Source organism: Myotis brandtii, unplaced genomic scaffold (genome assembly GCF_000412655.1).
Source record: "Myotis brandtii unplaced genomic scaffold, ASM41265v1 scaffold29, whole genome shotgun sequence".
NCBI lineage: Eukaryota > Metazoa > Chordata > Mammalia > Chiroptera > Vespertilionidae > Myotis > Myotis brandtii.
This window is the reverse complement of record NW_005361075.1, coordinates 952,374-973,893: the sequence shown is the minus strand read 5'-3', so window position 1 is coordinate 973,893 and position 21,520 is coordinate 952,374. Positions and strand designations below refer to the sequence as shown.

At 38.8% G+C, this 21,520-nt stretch overlaps 1 protein-coding gene across 6 annotated transcripts in view; it reads right to left on the bottom strand.

Annotated features, from left to right (window-relative positions):
* The window catches only part of ATF7 (activating transcription factor 7), a 102,550-nt gene extending 86,288 nt beyond the window's left edge, over positions 1–16,262 (bottom strand). For 3 of the 6 annotated variants that reach the window (XM_005869152.2, XM_005869154.2, XM_014542041.1), the window contains exon 1: positions 15,804–15,865. The gene's annotated coding sequence lies outside the window, so the exon portion shown is untranslated. Of the gene's footprint in view, positions 1–15,803; positions 15,866–16,131 lie in introns of those variants that run through there. The other 3 variants (XM_014542036.1, XM_014542040.1, XM_014542037.1) reach the window with 2 other exon arrangements.
* Between the last annotated feature and the right edge of the window lie 5,258 nt (positions 16,263–21,520).

Sequence of the window (21,520 nt, the reverse complement as noted above, 5' to 3'; positions counted from 1 at the left end):
CAGGCCAATCAGGGTGGTGGGGTCCCATTGGGGGTGTGGCCAGCCGGGGGGAGGGTCTGCAGGAGGTTGACTGCTCAGCCCCACCCCCTATTGGGGGGGTGCGATCAGGGGTGGGCCGGCCATGGGGAGGGGCTGCGGGCCTATTGTGGTGGGGTGGGCTGATTGGGGGCAGGGCTGGCTGGGGGGAAGGGAGGGGCGTTTGGCTGGCAGCCCAATCGGGAGAGTCCCATCAGGGGCAGGCCGGCAGAGGGAGGGGCTGCAAGGTTGGCCAGCCGGCCCCAGCCCCTGATCCAGCGGTTCGTTCGCTGGCCACAGTGGGCGTCATAGCGACCGGTCATTACGGTTGTTATGGCCATTACGGTCGCTGGCTTTTTATATATAGATATTCAACCAATTCTGTGCTTTTCTTATAATCCAAATACCATAGAGAAAGCTCTATAGATTTTGGTTGGAATGTTAAAAATGGGGAGGAGGTATCTGTAAAGTTAACCCTTAATTGCCCCTTGAAAACAAAACCTAGTCCAGAGCTGTTAAACTATATTTTCTTTTTTTTTTTTTTAATATTTCTTTATTGATTTCAGAGAGCCCACAACCCAGGCATGTGCCCTTGGCCGGAATCGAACCTGGGACCCTTCAGTCCGCAGGCTGACGCTCTATCCACTGAGCCAAGCCGGCTAGGGCTAAACTATATTTTCAAGTAAAAAAATGCTAATTGAGGATGCAGCAGAAAGGGCAGCTTAATATACAACTTTTGGGAGTACAAATTGGGACAGTAATTCTAGAAAGCAATCTGACAATATTTATATTAAAATGCCTCATATCCTTTGAACAAATCATTCTTCTTTCAGGACTTTATTCTGAAGCTACAACCAGAAACATAGACTATTTATATATTAAAATGTTCATCATAGTCATATTTGTAACAAAAATAAAGCAAATTAAATGTTTAAGAAGGGATAAATATAAATTAAGATACTCCCTTACAACAGACTATATTTAAGTTAAGAATGTTTCTGAAAGCTATTTAATGACATTAGAAAATGCTATATACTAAGTGAGGGGAAAGCAGGATATAAAATTACATATGCACCATAATTTCAAATCTATAAAAAAGCAAACAAAATAATAAACATAGAAAGAGAGAATACTAATATCAAAATGTTAATAATGGTTATGAATGGGTAATGGTATTCCAGATTATTTTATTTTCTTCTTTGTACTTCAGTATTTTCCAAAGTCTCTACAATGATCATACGTTGCTTTTAATAAATTTTTAAAATTATAATGTAATCTAATAATAAAAAAGAATGTCAATCTGCATGACTTAAAAACATATGTTTATATGTTTTATTAAAAGGCCCATATCTCCTACACTGTTTTAAATAACATTTTTAATTGTTTTTTTGTTATTTGTTTTTTGAGAGGGAGAGAAAGAGAAACATAATGAAAAAGTAAAACACTGATAGGTTGACTCCCGTTTGTACCCTGAAGGCACCCCAACCATGCTCCTCACCAGGGCACCTGCAACCTGGGAATGTGCCCTGGCCCCAATCGAACCACCACCTCTTGGTGTACAGGGGGACACTCCAACCAACGTAGACACAACAGCCAGGGTTCTGCTAGATTATTTCAAAGCACTAAACAGTATATTTACAAATCATACAAAGTTGTTCATTCTCTATTACAAAGTAACAGAACCAAATGACAAATTAAGTTCAAAATTGACTACAAAAAAAACTTTCTAAAATTATAAGCGAATAGCTTCATATAGAAATAGACATGGTGGAAATGTAAACATATCGATACACAAGGTAAATTAAGCAGTTCAAGATAATTCCTTTGTTGCCTTCAAGGACCCATTTTCAGAATCCCATGAATGCTCCCTAACAACGAGTATTACTTATAAACACAGAAATTTCTTCAACCATCTATCACAAAGGGAATAAAGAGAGCTGATTACCAAGCTTACCAGGTACTGAATGCCTTTCAGCTCAGCTATAAACAACCTAAAAAATTTAGACAGGCACCCAATCAAAGTTCTATGGGCTCCATTACCTTATGATATTAAAAAGAAATGATACACAAACAAATCTCTTCCAAGAACACAACTTTGGATACCAAGTTTCAAAGTCTAAGATAATTTAGCTGCTGCTAAGCAGAGTACAAACACTATCTCTATACCTCAGCCGACCCAACATTTTATTCACCATAGAATACTCAGTGCCGCTAGAAAACTGACTTAAACTGCCCTAGCTAGTTTGGCTCAGTGGATAGAGCGTCAGGCTGCGGACTGAAGGATCCTGGGTTTGATTCTGGTCAAGGGCACATGCTCAGGTTGTGGGCTCGATCCCCAGTGTGGGGCGTGCAGAAGGCAGCCAATCAATGCTTCTGTCTCATCATTGATGTTTATAACTCTCTCTCCCTTCCTCTCTGAAATCAATGTATTTAAAAAAAAAAACTGACTTAAGGAAGATTCCAATAAACATAAGAACTGTTAGACCATAATGCAGGTTATGTGAACTCCTAGAAAACAAAGGAAGCTCATGTTTTACTAGGAGTAGTTTATTTAGTAATTGAAATCTCTGTTCCTAAATTCTGGGTCCATTTTCCACTGTATTATTTAGCATAACATCAGTTTACATATATTATTTCATTAGTAGGTAAATCAATGGCCCCAAAAATATTATATAGAAAGCATATATATTACTATAACCTTATTCTAATTAACCTTATTGTTTTATATCGGTTTTTTCTAAAGCACTTTGCTAACTAACAGACTTGAAAACTGAGGCAGAGAGCTACAAAAAACAGGCAAAAGATGTGTCAAGAAGTTGAGGTTGGCCTGAATCCTAAATTACCTGTTCTCACATACCCCAAGTAAGATATAAAAATGGACACCACATTTTTTCATAACTCTTTAAAGTTGGATGACAATTTGCATACTGTAGACTGACTGCTAACTGAATTGTATATTTCCAAAAGTTTACGTACAACAGGTGTCTCCTATATGTTTATAATATAAACGAATGTCCAGAAACATTAATTTGAAGGACTACAAGTTCTTGGAGTGTCATTTGTCTAGGACAGTGGTCGGCAAACCGCGGCTCGCGAGCCACATGCGGCTCTTTGGCCCCTTGAGTGTGGCTCTTCCACAAAATACCACGTGCGGACGCACACGTACAGTGCGACAAGGACAACCAAACCACTGACTTGAGGACAGCTGAAATCCCTTGACTGAAGAGGCCAGCAACCTTCTACAGGAACAAGGCTCTTTGTGCAATCCGTCCACTATGTTTATAGCTATGCTTATTGTCATTGCTTGCCAGTCTTCTTCCGAGTCTTAAACAGCCCAATCTGAGAGGTGGCCACTGATTTACACGCGCTATCATTTAAAAAACAAAAAAGGGGGAATTTGCTGGAAGCCGGTCCATCCTTGCTGCTTGACACAGTCGCTGCAGGGAAGAAACATCTGCACAGCATATGTTTCAAGGGACCTGGCATATATAGCATATTGTTCTTAATATGTTTGCTCTCCTTAGTGCCATGTGTTTTAACCAAGGTCACCTCTCCGAGAAAGGTTGTTTCCCCAGGTGGGGATTTTTCCCCGAGGTTAGGGAGGGGATACAACCCCTTAACTAAGTGCCAGGCGGGTAGTTAAGCTACATAATCTTTACTCCCTGGAATGGAGATAAGAAACGCCCTAACCTTTGTAATAGAAATTGACAGGATTAAAATCGGCTGGTATAAATATAGATGTAACAAGACAATAAACATCAGATCCTGATCAGTTCCTAACCAGAACTCCGACCAGAACTTTGGCTGGAGATCCTGGCTAGAGGTCCTGACTAGGCTGCTGATCAACTGAAGGCTGTCTCCGTGTCATTCCTTCTTCGCCGACTCCGTCCACACCTTTGGGGACCCCTGGACCTGCTGGGGTTGGACCCCAGCACAGTGCGATTGAAACTTCGTGGCCCATGCACAGAAGTCGGTTTTCGGCCTGGGTGAGTCTATTTTGAAGAAGTGGCGTTAGAAGAAGTGGGGGGTGTGGTCCGTCGGTCGACGGGAGACGCAGCGCAGGAGGGCTGCGGAATACGCAGCGCGGGGGAGGCGCGCGTGATTCATGCACGAGTTGAGTGAGCCAGTCAGTCAGCAGTCTCATTGTGCAGTGGTTAGTGCTAGTTGTGTCCGCAAATTTAATATAGTAGAATGACAAGCTCATGATAAAAGTAAATATATTTTGACAGAAGAAATTTGACCGGAGGGTGTCCATGGTGGAATGAATATAGTAAAGGATTTCTATCAGGAATGTTAAATGTGAAATGGCATTTTCAGCCATAAAACTCAATAAAGGCTTTGTAAACTGTACAGTTTAAAAGCAAACCTAGTATCAACTACTTCCTTTTTGTTCATGTTTGGAACTGAATTTCCATTATTAAAACAGAAATTCAATAATCTTTTTTCAATTTATAATCCTTAATGTAGAGAAATTTTTATATTACTAACTATACTCTTATTGAACATTTTCTCAGTAGAAATCACATTACCTTGGGGAAAATTTAATTTTATGATAATATGATCATGGTTCCTGTAAGTGAAAATTATATTATTCTCATTTTGTGTTTAATTTCAGTGCTTGACTTTAGGATGAATTCTTCCATCTTTATATCTTAATGAATTTGACAAATATTTAGGGCACTCATTATATGTAGATTAATCTATAGCCACCATTTATTTTTACTAACACATAACTATATACTGCAATATTTATTTTGTACTGAACAATGGGCTTTGAAAAGACCTGCTCCATCCTGTTCCTTGCCCTCCATCTGAACCATAGGCACTCCATCTTGTTCCCGTAACCTCCATTTTGTAAGAACTGCCATTTAAAATTTTCCACTAAACACAGATGGTGCTTTGTTCTGTTAATTCCAGGAAATAACTAAACCAGATAGCCTCCCTGATTAAAGTAACTCTGCTATTTCTAGCTTCTGTAAGCCCACTTGCTGGAATAATGGGGAAAATAAGACATTTAGGGGAGGGGCTAGCAATCTGAATCTGTGCCAGTAACCTAATGTACATTTTTATCAGCCTATAGTCTAGTCACTGCCCCCTCTTAATTATCTGGTCCTGCAAGCCGCTCTGCCCGTGTGGGGGTCTGGTCCGTCTGTGGTTCCTCCCATGCCAGGTGTCTTCTGGTTATCTGAGCTGTGCTCAAGGCTGCAAGCTTTCTGCAAGATATCTGCTAAGCATACTGCCCCCATCCCAGCACATGGGTTTTTGTGGGGGGTTTTTGCCTTTATAAGCTAACCCCTAAGTTCATTCGGGGCCGCAAGGTTTTGGAGAGACACAAGTCCTCTCATGGCCGCCTTTTATAAAGGGCACCGAATTTGGCTTCTGTTTTAGGCGTCTTCTGTCTAACTCACTGAATTCCAATATAACAGTACCATAGGTACTTGTAATGAAAATATATTGTTCTTTGGGAAAACTTTGATATGTACAATTTAGTAATTTTCTATAATTTCCTTAAAATTGAACTTAAGAAAAAGATGGCATTGTAAACTGACTTCTTACCAAAATATATTGATTTTTCAAATTGCAATTTAAAAGCAACAAAGGGTAAATAATTTAAAGCTTCATGGATATCTAAAATTCTCAGGAAAATATATAGATTTTTACATTCGAAGCACCTTTATCTTCTTTTTTCCCCATACTTTTAACCAAAGGACTTGTATGCATGCATATAAGAATAACCAATGGACACAAGACACTGGGGGGTAGGGGAAGCCTGGGGAATGTCAAGGGGGGGGAAAAAAGGAGACATATGTAATACTCTTTGTAATACTTTAAGAAATAAAACAAAATTTTTTAAAAATTAAATAAATAAATAAATAAATAAATAAATAAAGGAATGGCAAACTTTAGCCCATAGGCCAAATCTAGTTGGCCATCTGTGTATGGCCCACAAGCTAAGAATGGTTTTTACATTTTTAAATGATTAAAGAAATCAAAAGAATATTTTGTGACATGTAAAAATTACATGAAATTCAAATTTTAGTGTTCATAAATATAATTTTATGGGAACACAGCCACACTTATTCTTTGCATGCTGTCTATGACTACTTTTGTGCTACAGTGGCAGAGTTTAGTAGTTTTAAACAGGGACCTCATGCCTACAAAGCCTAACATATTTACTATCTGGCCTTAGTTGCCAACTACTGGTATTTATACTGTTATTAATTAAAATACATGGTTAATTAAGATATCCCAATTATGACAAATGTTAGAGTGTATATTTTGTTAATAAGGCTTTTTAATTATTTTTTAAAAATATATTTTTTTTATTTCAGAGAGGAAGAGAGAGATAGGAACATCAATGATGAGAGAAAATCATATGATTGGCTGCTTCCTGCACACCCCCTATTGGGGATGGAGCCAGCATCCAGGCATGAGCCCTGACTGGGAATAGAACAGTTACCTCCTGGTTCACAGGTCAACGCTCAACCACTGAGCCACACTGGTTGGGCAATAAAAACTTTGATAATGTGACAATTACTAAATTATTTAATTTTTCAAAATTTAGAAATTATGTTTTCTTAAAATGTGGTTAATTTAAATTAACCCTAGCCCTGGCCAGTTTGGCTCAGTGGCTAGAGCATCGGTCTGTAGACTGAAGAGTCCCCAGTCCAATTCCAGTCAAGGGTACATGCCCAGGTTGCAAGCTCAATCCCCACTGAGGAGAGTGCAGGAGGCCCAATCAATGATTCTCTTTCATCACTGATGTTTCTAACTCTCTCTTCCTCTCTGAAATCAATAAAAATATATTTTAAAAAATAAAGATGTTTTTAAAAAATTAACCCTAGTTCTGAATATTTAGCATATTCACCTAGCACCTCATTAAAAAACAGATTCCTAGGCCTCCTATATTCATTGGGCTTTGGCTTCCAAGAATTATCGCCTTGGGTAATTCTGACACCCTTTGAGAAGCACTAAAATAGAGAGCTTATATTCCTTCTGTATGGTAAGAAGCTGTATTTTTCAAGTTTGGTACTATAAGATAATTCTCAAAGTGAGCTCCAGGGATCCCTATTGATCCCTTTCAGAACGTTCATGGGTGTTGAAATCATACATGGCTAAAGATCTACTTAAAGGGCAAGGCAGGCCAATGCATTTTAAATATGTTTTATTATTGCTGTTGTTGATTTTAGAAAGAGAGGAAGGGAGAGATAAAAACATAGATCAGCCGCCTCCTGCACAGCCAATCCCTCTACTGGGGATCAAATCTGCAACCCAGGCATGTGCCCTGACTGAGAATCAAACCTGGGACCTCTTGGTGCATGGGTCCATGCTCAATCAACTGAGCCACATCTGCCGGGCCCAATACATTTTATATATTTTTATTGATCTCAGAGAGGAAAGAGATAGAAACATCAATGATGAGAGAGAATCACTGATTGGCTACCTCCTGCACATCCCCTACTGGGGATTGATCTGCAACCCAGGCATGTCCAATGCATTTTACTATAACAGAGTATCAAAAGTTCACAGATACAGTTTTTGATTTTACACATCTAACCTTTAACAAACTATCACTTTTCAAGTTTTGGTGTAGTATCAAAAAATAAAGACTATCTATAATTATCTGTAAAAGAACCTTTTCTTTTCCTATTACATATCTGTCTGAGGCCATGGTTTCTTTATATACTTCAACCAAAACAACATATCATAACAAACTGAATGCAGAAGCAGATATGAGAATCCTGCTGTTTTCTATTAAGTCAGACATTAAAGAGATTTAAAGCTCTTCCCTTAAATCTTTTGGAAACTATTGTTATTTATGTTATTTTAAAATAAATTTCTATTTTTAAAATTTGTCCACTTTAACTTCTGATATACTAAATATCAATAGATATAACCAAGATAAACAAAAATTCTTTGGAGTCTTCAATTAATTTTTAAGAAGAAAAAGGGGTGGATTCTAGGACCAAAAGAAGTTGGAAACCCACTGCTTTAAGAAATACATAAACAGTAGAGTACCCTGGATTGATCAATCAAAGAGCAGGTTGAAATTAATTTTGAATTTCAGGCTCAGACATGCAGGAAAAGGTTTCAAAGAAAGGACCCAGATTAACTAGACCAAATAGTTTTGTAGCAAATGACAAAAAACAGATGGAAGTGAGAATTAGGCTGAGTCATAACTTAGGCAACACATGGCCAAAGTTTAGAACCTATCTGGAAGCAGCTTCATACAGCCAACTACTTGAGTAGAAGTTTTTATCTCTCTAGGCTTTTGGAGGATTCAAGGAACTATTTTTGAACTATCCTCAGAAAAGTTAATAAAGCAAAAACAAAGAAGCTACCACTTGCTAAAGTGACAGCAGAAAGCAGAGCTAGAAATAGAGAACATCATACCTATGTTTGGCCTCAATATGCATTTTAAAAACAGAAAAATTCCTGGAAATTGGTAAGCTGTCAAAATCTAATGTTGTGTTTCAGTTTTTTTCCTATTCATTTTCAGATAAAGTAGGATCCCTAAAGCAATAAACCAATACTAATCAACCTTAAAATACCAATCTTTAAAGATAGGTTAGAAATCTTCATGGACTTGCGCTGGCCAGTGTGGCTCAGTTGGTTGGGCGTCATCCGTGCACCAAAAGATTGCTGATTCAATTCCTGGTCAGGGCACATGCCCAGGTTGTGGGCTGGATCCCCAGTAAGGAGTGTGCAGGAGGCAGCTGATTGATGCTTCTCTCTCATATCAATGTTTCTCTCCCTTTCCCTTCCTCTCTCTCTAAAATCAATTTAACAAAATCTTTTCTAAGACTGCCCACATACTGGCAACACCGTGATCTATTTGGGGTATTCCTATGCTCACTGATTAACTTTCAACAGTCCCAAACACAGATGCATAAATATTAGCAAACTACTGCTTGAGAAAAAAAAAAAAAAAAAAAAAAAAAAAAAGCCCTGGCCGGTGTGGCTCTCTGGTTAGAGCATGGGCCCACACACCAAAGGGTCGTGGGTTCAATTCCCAGTCAAGGTCATGTACCTGGTTTGCAAGTTCAATCCCTGGCCCAGTCAGGGCACATGTAGGAGGCAACCAATCAATGTGTCTCTCTCTCACAATAATATTTCTCTCTCTCGCACTTTCTCTCCACCCTACCCTCCCTCCCACTCTCTCTAAAAATAAATGGAAAATATATCCTTGGTTGAGTATTAACAGAAACAACAAAAAAAAACTTAAAAAAAGAAAAGAAAATGGTGCTAGCCCTGGCTGATGTGGCTCATTTGGTTGAACATCGTCCCATGTACCAAAAGGTTCCCAGTTCCATTCCTGGTCAGAGCACATGCCTGAGTTGTGGGTTTGATCCCCAATAGGGGAGGGATACAGGAGGCAGCAGATCAATGTTTCTCACATCAATGTTCTTTTCCCTCTCTCTCTCTCTCCCTTCCTCTCTCTTTAAAATAAATTAAAACATATAAAAAATAAGAGGAAATGGCGCTCAAAGAGACATGTTAGTACCAGAAATACCATGCTAAAGAAAACCAACATGGTGTTACCCAAGTTTGATAAAGCTTAAATAAACATTACTGGCAAGAAATTTGATGCCAACACAAATCATTTACAGCAATTATATGTTATATTCAATAAATCATCCTCTTTTTATAATATAGTCAGGCTTATTCCTATTTCAAAAAGAATGGTTATGCTCTATTTTTATCTGAAAAAAAAGTAATTTTCTACTGCATGAATTTTAAGCCCCAAATAAAATTTGGCTAATTTAGCATATAAGATTCCTTTGTCCACTATGTCAGAAAGAAGCACTATACCATATAATAAGGTATTAGTAAGTAATTCTACTCAAAGAAAGCAAGTTAGATTTTTTGGGAAGGTAGGACTACGATAAAACAGTACTGTTCCCACAGAGGCCCAAGCCACAAGCTCAAAAGTGACTTTTTAAGCTAAATCTTGGTTCCTGTTAGACTTTCATAAATTGATATTTATTAAGGATACGTGCAGTATTGAATAGAAAAGAGAAACTTTTTGCACAGTTGGGTTTCAAATGCATGAGAATACTTAGGATTAAAATTACCCAAAGATGAAAAAAAACTAACAAAGTTAAATTCATGTGTTTATAATGAGTTTTGTTTCCTAATAAGTGTCCTTATATTCCTCATAAGACTAATGCAGTAACTCACCTTTGGTTTAGTTGGGACTCTTTCCTAGATGTCTGCCTACAAGGTTTTAGAAATTAGATAAATTTATATTTTCATAAAACCTTTCCTGAATTGTAACACTTCATCCTTCCTTTCCAAAGAAGCCATACAGTATGTTTACTTTCAAACTGAACTGAATTTTCTTTCATTACATACAGACAGTGAGTATATTCAGATTTTAAAAGTTTCTAAACAAAATGACAAACAAGTGAAGGAAAGGAAGCCAAATACTATGATTTAACAGAAAAACAACATTCTTTCAACAGAAAGTGTCCACCAGGGAAATTCTAAAGAGAAAATGTCATAATAAAATATTTTAAGACATGAAACGATCCAATGCAAAAATATTTGTTGTTGGTGTTGACTTTTTGTTCTGTTTTTTGGCTTAAGAGTTATTATTTATTGCTGTTTATGTTCCTTACTTTTTGTTTATCCATTCCCACTGGGTCAGTAGAACCATTTTAATTTTATTTTCTTTACAGTCCATTTTTCTTCCTGATTCTTCAATAGTAAGTTCCCTGAGATGAGCTTCTATTTATGAATGTGTGGACTGGAAAGGACCTTGAGAGGTCATCATGTCCATCCCTCTACTTTCCAGGAGAATTCATAACTGAACAATCTCAGATGGATGAGAAGGTATCAAAAGAAAATGTAAAGCATTCCCTAACAGCATGTTACTTTATTCCACATGAACACTTACACTCACAATTTGCAATTTTCTAAAAACGAAAGTAAAAATTAAAACTCCCAAAGAGGAAGGTGCTTTAGCAATGCATTTATCAGCTAAATTACTCAAACATAAATTCAACTATCAGGTCTAAAATTAACACATAGAAAAGTTGATGGCTGCCAACATAAAGTCTTAGTCCCTAGAGATGTCTTCTGATGTTCTATTTTATTTGTAGTACCATTTCACCTACAGCACATACTGTGACAAATACAGACCACCACACCAATAAATTATATAATTATAAATGGCAATTACATGTATGTGTATATATGTGTATTTTTTACAGGTGGTACAAGTTTTTATTCCAAACAGAAAATGAAAAGTTAGGTCTAAATTGGAGATGTCAACATTATGGAAAACCATAATACAACTGTTATGTGGACAATAGTTTAATTCTTTAATATGTAACTTAAAATGTTCAGGGAATAGCATTTTGTCCTAAAATAGTTTCTAAAACAGAATTTCACCTGATGACAAAAAGCATACAATTATAAAGAAACACTGCTAATTATTCTATATTAATTTAAACAAAAAAAGGAAGCAGAACCAGAAGTCTTGGAAATTGGGGGAAAACATACTTGAAAAAAATAGGGGGCAGGGAAGGTAGAGTCCAGAAATTATAGACTGATGAAATATTGTTTACCAAGAATATTATAAAATGAATTATTCAGTAGATGGCTTTAAACAACTGGCAAGTAATGCAGTGATCTATAAACATTAGCATAAGATGGCAAAATAGTAACTCATGTCTAACTTCATTTTCTTTTTTTAACAGGGTCTCTAGCCAAGGAGCTCAGGTATATGCCCAGAAATAGAATATATTTAGATTACAACAGGACAACTCTTACTACTTCATAAGAAATACAGGTTAGGTGATAAACAGTAGGTGGATTCATAAATGAATTTTATCCAAAAGACTGATTAATGGATTAATATCAACCTATTGATAGTATGCTGATGTTAAAGCATTGCTTCACCCTTATATATTTTACCAGTGCCCTAAAACAAAACCTTAGGTGTTAGGACACCTGTAATACTGTCAACAATAAAAAATAAATTAAGAAAACATATACCATAGGAGTCATGTTTATCACATTTATCTATTGATACAAAAATATGAGGAATGCCCAAGAGGCTAAATAACATTATCAAGCTAAAACAATAAACCAAAACTAACAAGATGACAGTTACTGGGATCAATGTAAAGTCTTCAATTACATTTAAAAAATCAATTACACACCCAGGTGGCATGACTCAGTGGTTGAGCATCGACCTATGAACCAGGAGGTCACGGTTTGATTCCAGATCAGAGCATATGCCCAGGTTGCTGGCTCAATCCCCAGTAGGGAGCATGCAGGAGGCAGCCAATCAATGATTCTCTCTCATCATTGATGTTTCTATTTCTTTCTCCCTCTCCCTTCCTCTCTGAAATCAATAAAAATATATATATTTTTAAAATCAATTATACAAATTAATGTGATCTTAGGCTTTAAAAATAGAGGTATAGAGTTCAATTTTAAAAAGAGGCCACTCTCCCCTGTACTTTTACTGATCAGATATCTTAGATGTTATATTCAGACCTAGACAAGAAGCCCTAAAAACTTAGGCAACTAAGTTCATGAGGAGCCTGAACTTGATTAAAAATGTCATTTAAGGAATAGCTGAAAGACCTTGGGATATTTATCCCAGTAACAGAAGCCTAACAAGACATAACTGTCATCAAATATTTGAAGGACTGCCATGCTGACAATTAGGTTTATTTATTGTAGCTTGAGATGGCAGAATTAAAGAGCTTCAGCACAATGTAAAGAATGTTCTAAAAGTAGAGTTCCAAAATGGAACAGGGAATCTGTGAAGTGGGGATCTTTGTCTTATAGCATTCGGAAGGTAAAAGACTATGCTGCAGGGATTCCAAATATGATGCCTTTTCACATTTCATGAATATACTTAATCCCAAAATAAGTCTGTTAAGAGGAAGGAAGGCACCGTTGAAAAATGAGAAACTTAAAACTGCTTTCTTTCACATGTTTCTAAAGAAATGGAAAACTTTTCATGAACTCTAAAATCAGTACCATTTTCAGAGAAACCAACAACAAAAGAAATTAATGCTGCTTCTTTTTAAATGAATACTGCATTTGTTTTTCTTAAAGAAACATCTGCACCTTAACTTTAGTTTATCAAGAAATAAGGGACAATTATACTCCAGCCTGCCAACTAGTCCCACAAAGAGAGTTGTCTTTATTAGATATTTATATGGCAATGCTATTTGCTCCACCCAAAACTTCCTCACAAGGAGAAGGCTCCTCCTTATCAGACGTGGATAGGAGGCTGCTGTAACATTGACTCCCTCCTACTGCAGCCTAGGAAAAACTCAGTCTTGACATGTACAAAACAATAACTTGTGAGAACTTCAGAGCAGCTGTGTTCAGACAGAGCCAGGGACTTTACTTGAGGCAAAGTAGTAGCTTAAGAATTTGTTTAAAAAAACAATTTCCATTTTGGGTTGAAAGTTGAGGCAAAGTAGTAGCTTAAGAATTTGTTTAAAAAAAAACACGATTTCCATTTTGGGTTGAAAGCAGGGAGAGGAAAAAGAAAGGAGATACAGTAATGATATCCATTAATATTTAAAATCCATAATAAAGAAAAATGCTTACTAATTACAACACTGGAACTATCATGGGATGGTACCCTTGATTCACAAATTTAAGGATGAGCACTCTCTAACTTTCTGCTAACACTGGTGGGAAATGGGAAAAACAAATCTTGCATTTAACAGTGCCCAAGTCAAAGCCATCACAAATTCTAGGATGGAAGACTAAAACAAGGGGCTTTGCTATTTTGTTGGATATTTTTGTGTGCTATCGCCAGGCAAACTGTGAAAGTGTCTGAATCTCTAATAGTAATGTTCTGAATGCGAAATACTGGAACCAAATTCAGTTAAGTAATGCTGAAGGATCAGTAATCAATTGGTCTCAGTGTGCTGTATGGGCGACTTCCTGGCCAAGAGAAAAAGCTTCAAATGGTAGCTGAAAACCAAAGGTTAATACAAAACAACATACTCTGATTTCTCTTCACATAACAGCTTTAACAGTATTTCAGCTATTAATTTGCTTCTCAAAAGTAAAAGATGACGGCTTAGCTGGTTTAGCTCAGTGGATAGAGCGTAGGCCTGGGGACTGAAGAGTCTCAGGTTCGATTCCAGTCAAGGGCACATGCCCAGGTTGTGGGCTCAATCCCTAGTAGGAGGCAGCCGATCAATGATTTTCTCATCACTGATGTTTCTAATTCTCTCTCCCTCTCCCCTCCTCGCTGAAATCAATAAAAATATTTTTTTAAAAAAGTAAAAGGAGAAGAGAAGGAATGTAAAAGATAAATATATGTATTAATAAAGTAGTTATTAGTCCAATTGGCTATATTAGTCCAATTCATCATTAAATAATACACAACTATCAAACAAAGAGCAAAGGCTTGTCATTATTCTGTACAGAATTAAGAACTGGTAAGACTACTTAGTATAGCTGCCAAACTTTTCAGTTTCTTTCCTTACAGACATGTTACATTTCGTAATAGTCTCCACTTACCTTACATCCTCCATGTTTAAGTACAAATTGTGTTTGATTTCCCTAACCCTTGCCCTAAGATATAGTGACATATATTTAGCTTCTGAGTCTGGACACAAAGGAAGAAACTGAAATTTTTCACTTTCCTGAAATATGTGTCCATTTTATTTACACCATTTAAAAATATATCACATAAGCTAATTAAAACTGCAACCATCCATTTAACAACTCTTAAAGAATATGAGTAGGTGAGACGTATTTAACAAAACAAACTTCAGTTTAGTATATTTCTCTGTGCTTAGAAAACCTATAAAGACTGATGTCTCTACAGAAATTACTTACACTATTGCAAAGTTTTTAAACATAGGGATCAAGTGGGCTTGCGGAGAAAACTGTGCACACTCCCACAAACCTTCACTTATGACACAACCTTCAGAAATACTAAAACACCCACTAAGCAGAAAACAAACTTTTAAAGTTAGGAAAGTAGCAACATGGGAATTGGGGTAGGAGGTGCTCTGGGTAGTAAACACCCTCGTCCGAGAACATAAACAAGCAATTCGAGCAACAGATAACTCCTTCTGGGACTCCGACTAGGACTGCTTCCGTCCCAGGCCCCTACCCCCGAGTTAGGAAGAGATTAAATGTGGGAACAGTTAGAGAGGGGAAAAGGAAATCAGAGTAGAAGTGATGAAAGTGTTCTTTTTTTCTTATCCTTCTCAACCCCTATCCAGCATTCTTGCAGGCTGATCACCAGACTGGATGTCATACCCACCAAAAGCCCTAACACAGTACCCAAGTCTATTCTGATACCTACATTCATCAGCCGTCTCCTTTCCAAACACCTCCCTTTCACCTCTGGAGTCCCCCATACCCTTCTCAAAGTGCAGTCTTTTGGCTACCAAGCCCACCACTATGTAAGTCGTCCTAAACTCATTCACTTAATTTTTTCCAAATCTATACTTTTCCTGATACCATGTCCCTGATATTCTTCTTTATAATTCAATCGAAATGCCATGCTTCTCATTTCCAATGACTAAACCCTACCTATCTTTCCAGGCTCACTTACTGCCATGTTTTCACCTACTCATCCCTACCTTCTGCCTATTACCTCCAGCTTCTTCCAATGCCAAGTCCCTAACCCCACTCTTTCAGAAGCCAGCTTAGCACCCCTCCCCTTTCTCCCATTCCACCCCAATCCCAGGATCCTTCCCGTAGGCTACACTACTACACTTCCAATCCCTCAGGATTCAACTCCCCTCTTCTTGCCACGCCCTGTGCCCCCCGGGGCTACTTACCCCCAAGTTCTCCCCACACTTCAGGCCTCTGGCCCCGCCTTCCCCCCCAAAGGAAGGAGGCGGGAGGAGGGAAAGAGGGGCGGCACTCCGCAAGGTAAAGACGATCTCCCATTAGTGCTTATCGCCGCCAATCTTACTTCCTTCTCTCTTATTGGCCAGCGTTAGCCCATGCCCCACCCTCTTCCTCAGACAGGGCCCGGCCACCGCCTCAGCGCCCCCGTCCAACACACCTAGGAGGGGAGACCCCGGCCTGGGAGACTGGGACTGGTCAGGGTTGAAGGAGAGACTCTCGTCCCATCATGGGCTAGTTAATGTTAACAGGACTCACCCGCTGGCAGCTCCGTCGCCTCCCGCCCGCCCGTGCTCGGTCCCACAATCTGTCTCCAGCTCCTTCTTCCCCCCCTCAGCGGAGCTGATACTTTCCTCTCGTCCGGCCAGGCGCGCTCATCTCTCGCGAGATATGGGGGGGGTGGGGGGGTGGAGGAAGGGCGAGATCCGAAGGGCCTGAATTGGAAAGGGGCCGAGGGGCGGGGCTCCGGGAAGATGTAGGGGCCAGGCTTTTAGTGGGCAGGTCTGGGGAGCGAGGCTGAACGAGTTCGGGACACACAGATCACACGTGTCCCGTTGCGAAACGTTGGGGGAAAGGAAAAGAAAAAGGAATCCTTACAGGTGCCTGGAGTAGTGGAGACCCAAAAAGTGAAGTGAATTTTTCTAGGGGATGAGATTATTCCAAAGGAACGCATTTTAAAAACCGAGACAAGATTATACCTGAATAAAGCTGTTAAAAAGAAAAAGGTGGGGGAAAAACCTGAGGCAGGTACACAAGAGATTCGGGGTTCCAAACAGCCGAGTAGTTGCATTTTCTTCTTTGCACGTAGAGTAGCGTCGCTGTGGCCATAATCTGCTGTGTGTGTGTGTGGGGGGGGGGGGGGGGATTGCATTCTGGGAAGGGTTCAACTGCAGGAACTGGCAACTTTTAAAACATGTGCATGTTGTTCCCACTATCCTCCAGGGTCCTCATTTCCTTACTGGCAAGGAAGTTTAAAATACCCTTAGCCCTAGAACTGGAGTGAAGATATTGAAAAAAGCAAGCCCCGGCACAGCGATCCGATCTCATTTAGCCCTCTGCCTTCGGCTGAGGTGCATCTCTGAGTTCCTTTACAATTGAGTTAGCAATCCCATTTTACTCAGAGTTGTAATGATCAAATGAGATAATATATTTGAAACTGTTTGAGAATTGAAAAGCACTATGTTTATTACTCAGCAAGTATAACAAATACATAACAGGACGTATGTTCTAGGCATGGGGAGAAGAGCCTGACAGACCAGGTTCCTGCTCTGGTATGTTTTATATTTTAGTGGGAGGAGGAGACAGTTAATAAGCCAATAAACACAAAGAGGTAAGCCCTCCCTGGTGTGGCTCAGTTGGTTGGAGCATCCTCTTGTGGACTGAAGGGTCACATACACACAGGTTCGATCGATCCCCTGTTGGGATGCATGGAAGCAACCAATCAATGTTTCTCTCTACCCCCCTCCCTCTCTCTCAAAAAAAAAATCAATAAAAACATATATTAAAAGAATACAAATATTTTAGTTAGTGGAGAGTGATTCAGGGTAATGAGACAGAAAGAGACCAGGAGTGGGGAAACAACTTTACTCCTGGTGTTGAGAGAAGGCCTCTTTGAAGTAATGTTTGAACCAGGAGTTGGAATTGAACCATGAGGAGACAGCCTTGGGGAGATTTTGGGTGAGACATCAAAGGCAAAGACTGTATTAAAATTTTCTCATATGGTTACCAAGATGATAATTTTTATGTTGTTGTGTATTTTTTTCCACAACTTAAAATAAAACTTTTTAAATATTTATAATTATAAGGAGAGTTGACTCAAAATATTGCCTATGCAGCGGTTCTCAACCTGTGGGTCGCGACCCCTTTGACAGTCAAACAACCCTTTCACAGGGGTCGCCTAAGACCATCCTGCATATCAGATATTTACATTACGATTCATAACAGTAGCAACATTACAGTTATGAAGTAGCAACGAAAATAATTTTATGGTTGGGTCACAACATGAGGAACTGTATTTAAAGGGCCAGGAGGTTGAGAACCACTGGATTGAATCTCTTTTCCTTTCTGCAGCTTTGTAGTATTCAGCTTTCTGAACTTCCTGCCTAGGAAGTCCTCTCAACTATCCTCATAGCACCCTCTGAAAGGTAGAAAGAATCCAGGTGATTTCTCTCTAGGTAGCAAAGGTGACACAGAAGCATAGAATCATTTATGTTCTTTTAAAGTGAACTGAGAATAGTTGAGAGGACTCTTAGCTTCCAATCTACTCTCCCATAAAACAATTACTCCTAAAAAGAATGCAATTATAGAAAAAGACCCTCAGTCTAAATGAGAGATTTGTATATAACAGAGGTAGCATTACAAATCATAGAGGAAGGAATTCTACAGTTGTGTTAGAATAATAGCTATTACACATACAAAATAAATATAATAGCTAATGTTCATAGGTCCTACTTTGCTCCAGGCAGCATTCTGTTTTATAGGTATTAATTATTTCTTTCCAAATTTATATCTCCAATCCATATCTGTCCCCTAAACTTCAGACTAATATCTCCAACTGCCTACTTAATAAATCCGCTTGGATGTCTAGTCAGTATTTCCAACTTACTATTTCCAAACAAATTCTTCCTCTCTCTTCCATATGTGACAGTTCCCTAGTCTTCCCTATCTTAGTAAAAGGTACCTCCATTGTTCCAGCTATATTTTTTAAATTGAGATATAATTTACATAACATAAAATGCACCTTTTAAAAGTGGATCATTCATTGATTTTTAGTATATTCACAAAGTTATGAAACTATAATCAATATCTAATTCCAGAATATCTCTCCCAAAAGAAGATACTCACAAGTAGTCACTCTCCATTTACTCCCCACCAATTCCTAACAACCACAAGTCTACTTTCTATTTCTGTGGATTTGTCTGTTATAGATATCTATATAATAAAAGCCTAAGCGACCTTTATGGCGGAACAACTGGTCACTATGATGCGCACTGACCACCAGGGGCAGACGCTCAACGCAGGAGCTGCCCCCTGATGGTCAGTGCACTCCCACAGGGGGAGCAGCCTCTCAGCCAGAACCGGCCTCAGGGATGGCACAGCCTGCAGCAGTGCTAAGGAGCAGCGAGCTGAGCTGTAAGGAGTGAGGGATCCCTGATTTCGAGAGGGATGTCCGCCAAGGGGTCCCAGACTGTAAGGGGGCACAGGTCTGGCTGAGGTACCCCCCCCTCCTCCAAGTGCATGAATTTTGGGTCTCAGTTGATGGACATTTGGATTGTTCCCACTTTTGGGCTGTTCTGAATAATGTTGCTTTGAACGTCCATGTATAAGTTCTTATATAAACATTGTTTTCAATTCTCATGGTATATACTGAAGAATGGAATTGCTGAGTCATATGGTAAGTTTATGTTTAACTTTTTGAGAAACTGCCAAACTGCTTCTCAAAGTATCTGCATCATTTTACGATACTACTAGCAATGTTAGAAGGTTCCAATTTCTCTACATCCTCACACCAACACTTTATTGTCCATCTTTCTGATTTTAGCCATTCAAGTGGATGTGAAATGGTATCTTAGTGTGTTTTTTTCTTTTTAATTTCCCCCATTTTTTATTGAGTTGCTTGTTTTGTTGAATTTTTAGTTCTTTATTTGAGCCAGTTTGGAAGACTCCTCACCCCTCTACCAGGGCTAGCCTGGCATTTAATGTCTTTATTTATTTATTTATTTATTTATTTATATTTGTTAATCCTCACCCGAGGACATTTTCCGATTGATTTTTAGAGAGAGTGGAAGGGAGGGTGAGAGACACAGAGAGAGAGAGAGAGAGAAGCAGTGCCCCGACCAAGGCCAGTGCTAGGGATGGAGCCTACAACGGAGGTACACGCCCTTGACCGGAATCGATGATCAAGGTTTGACACTCTATTTACTAAGCAAACCAGCTAGGGCAGTGGTTTTAATTTACATTTCCCTAATGACTAATAATGTTGCACATCACTTCATGTGCTTATTGGTCATTTATATATCTTTCGATTACTTTGCTCATTTTGTAACTGGGTTACTTATATTTCTATTATTGAGTTGTGAGAGTCCTTTATATAGTCTAGATACTAGACTCTTAACAGATATATGATTTGTATCTGTTTTCTCCTATTCTGTTTGTTGTCCTTTTACTTTCTGGTAGTGTATTTCCAAACACAAACATTTTTAATTTTGGTAAGATCCAATTTATCTTTTCTCCTTTGTATTGTTGGTGTTGTATCTAAGAAACCACAGTCTAATTCAAGGTCACAAAGATCTACACCTACCGGTATGATTTTTTCTAAGATTTGTATAGTTTTAGCTCCTATAATTAGGTCTTTGATCCTCATGAAATACTTAAATATCTTTTCAATTGCAGTTGACATTCAATATATTAGTTTCAGCATAGTGGTTAGACATTTATGTAACTTACAAAGTGATCCCCCCATTCGTCTAATACCCACCTGACACCATACATAATTATTAAAATACTAGTGGCCCAGTGCATGGATTCATGCACATCTAAAGGAAATTAATTAGAAGAAATATTTTAATATCGCAGCAAGCTAGCCCATGGCCGATTCCGCGAGGAATCGGGCTCCTTCCTCCCTCCTCTCTGGGTCCAGCGTGCGGGTGAACCAGATTCGGGGCAACAGGGCCCCAGCAGCAAGCTAACCCACGGCCAGCAACCTAACCTATCGGTCAGAGAGTCTGACCCCTGGTGGTCAGTGTGTGTCATAGCTACCGGTTGAATGGATGCTTACGCTTTTATATATATAGATTTTTGACAGTATCAGCTATGCTGTACTTTACATCCCCATGACTATTTTGTAACTGCCAATTTGTACTTTTTAATCCCTCCTCTTTTTTTCACCCAGTCCCACAACCCTCCTCCCATCTGGCAACCATCAGTTTATTCTCTGTTTCTATGAGTTTGTTTCTGTTTTGTTTGTTCATTTACTGTTTTTTAGATTCCACATGTAAGTGAAATCATGTGGTATTTGTTTTTCTCTCACTGGCTTATTTCACTTAGCACAATACCCTCTAGCTCCATCTATACTGTTGCAAATGGTAAGATTTCATTCTTTTTTCATGGCCGAGTAATGTTCTGTTGCATATATGTGCCACATCTTTTTTTTTTTTTTAATCCTCACCCAAGGATTTTTTTAAATTGATTTTTAGAGAGAGTGAAAGGGAGGGGGAGAGACAGAGAGAAAACATGGATGTGAGAGAGAGGATTGAGCCTGCAATCAAGGTATGTGCCTTTGATTGGAATCAAACCTTCGACCTGTCAGTCCTTGGGACGAGGCTCTAACTATTGAGCCAAATGGTTAGGGCTGTATCAAATCTTTATCCAATAATCTATTGATGGACACTTAGGCTGCTTCCATATCTTTGCTATTGTAAAGAATGCTTCAATGAACATTAGTGTTTTGGATTTCTTTCTTTTTTTTAAAAATTAAATCTTTATTGTTCAGATTATTACATTGGTTCCTCTTTTTTCCCACCATAACTCCCCTCCACCCAGTTCCCACCCCACCCTCCGCCCTCACTCACCACCCACTGTCCTCATCCATAGGTGCACGATTATTGTCCAATCTCTTCCCGCACCCCCCACACCCCTTCCCCCCCCC